Below are 2,282 nucleotides of genomic sequence, written 5' to 3' on the forward strand. Positions count from 1 at the left end.
CACCTCTTGACCTTTGACCTTTGACCCCCCAGCTTCGACATCCCAACTCGTTTTGACGATCCCCCCCAACGACCCGAATATCATGACCGTACGTCGAGCGGTTAAGATTTGTGCCCAACTGTTGAAGGACGGACGCTCGGACGCTCGGACGCACGGACGGACGATCAAGCGATTCTACAAGCTGCATCTGACTATGTCAGATGAGCTAAAAATGGGCAGGAAAAGTTCAGAAAAAAACACAATCCCCGATCATAGTATCAATTATTTCGCGTACGGAATACGTTATACTGTCATCGCCGCATACGGCGTACCGCACCTTGGCGTACGGAATACTCTCTAAATAGGCCGGAATCCGGCGTACGAAAAGGGCTTTGACCCCCTCTAGTATTGTTACCTACAGCGCGCGCCTGTCTGCCTGCATGCAAGTCTGACGTCATACTTTGAATTTACGCCAGTGGCCGTTAGACTTTTGTGGCGCCACGTGTTAAATCTGTTGCCGTTCAAAGTATAGTCAATCTATTTAAGATTGAGATGAAAATAACACATTTACACAAAGAATTGCAGTTATAGTGATATTATATGAACACTATATTAATGAGTAAATATGTGTTTTTCATGAAAAATACATCAGAAAACTTACTTATCTAGCGGTCATAAACCAAAACAAACATTTACAAATAGCGTTTGTTCTCTTGTTTTGAAGGTTTTCCTCAGTCAAAGCAAATCAGTCAAGAAATGGCATCATATTTTGGTTAATTCACTCAAACCCATGTTGTTTTAAAGAAAACATACTAAAAAACTACTTTAACCTAACTTACAGAAAGTTCGGGAAAGTTTTTGGTAGATAATTCGGGATTTTGGCTACAAGTCATGGAGGCTTACATCTTGCCAAATTCCAGCCAATCAGAAGGCGCTAAATTCTCCCTTATGTTATACCGTTTGGGAAAAAAAATTTCGCCGCCGGCCCGTGCGTTCACAGGGACCTGAGGCAAAAAAAAGAAAAGTGCTATAATATAAAGAGAAGAAGGGATCTAACTTCCGCACGCTGGTGATCACAGTAACCTTTCATTTGAGCTCCAACCACAGACAGAAATTCACACTTATTCTATCAACTTTTGCACCATATCACAGCCAGATGTATCCACTTCGACCATGCACAACAATGAATCCACCCCTGTACCTCGATTCCACATTAGAGCCGTTAAACCTGATGGCAAACCACTGTTTTTGGCCAATGCGAAAAATTACTTGTCACAACTTATAACCCGAGTGGCTAGATCTCAGCAATCAGAAAACCGAACACAAAGACCTTGATACCGTTTTAACCGTCCGGGATCAGGAAATCTGAAAATCCACACGCGGTTTCTTCTCTTCTGGAATAGTCACAACTACTGTCCAATTTATCAGACTTCGTAACTTCCAACGTAAACAAAACCGCCATGATTAGTGAATTCAGAACTACCCCGCACTCAACACCGGCTCGTCGCTGATTTAGTGATTAGTCGCAGTAACTCTGCTGTAACTGAAAAATCAATGAGAAATCAAGGTAAATGTTCTGAAGGTAAGGTAATCAAGGTCAAAGTTCAAAGATAAATTTCCAGTTCTTGAAGATATTTACCTTGATTTCTCGTTGATTTTTCAGTTACAGCAGAGTTACTGCGACTAATCAGCGACGAGCCGGTGTTGAGTGCGGGGTAGTTCTGAATTCACTAATCATGGTGGTTTTGTTTACGTTGGAAGTTGCTAAAGACTGATAAATTGGACAATAGTTGTGACTATTCCAGAAGAGAAGGAACCGCGTTTGGATTTTCAGATTTCCTGATCCCGGACGGTTAAAACGGTATCAAGGTCTTCGTGTTCGGTTGTCTGATTGCTGAGATCTACCCATTTTTATTCGCGACTCGGGTTATAAGTTATGACAAGTAATTTTTCGCATTGGTCAAAAACAGTGCCATCATTTGCTATCAAGTTTAACGGCTCTAATGTGGAATCGAGGTACAGGGGTGGATAAATTGTTGTGCATGGTCGAAGTTAGATACAATAATGTAACCCAAACCCAGAGAGGATAGGGTTACAACGCGAGCCTATCCTTTTGTGCGGAGCAATGCACGAGTGAATCACTCGGGCAGGTTTGCTGGTGTATTTTCAGAGACTAGAACTTCCAAACTGGGTTTATTCTAAACACGAACCTTTCTCCGCTATTCGGGAACTTACTATGAGTCTATGTATCGCAATACTCTGTATTAAACTAATATAACCTGTTACAAAAATTCGAAGTGACG

Source organism: Priapulus caudatus, unplaced genomic scaffold (assembly GCF_000485595.1).
Source record: "Priapulus caudatus unplaced genomic scaffold, Priapulus_caudatus-5.0.1 Scaffold918, whole genome shotgun sequence".
Classification (NCBI taxonomy): domain Eukaryota; kingdom Metazoa; phylum Priapulida; class Priapulimorpha; order Priapulimorphida; family Priapulidae; genus Priapulus; species Priapulus caudatus.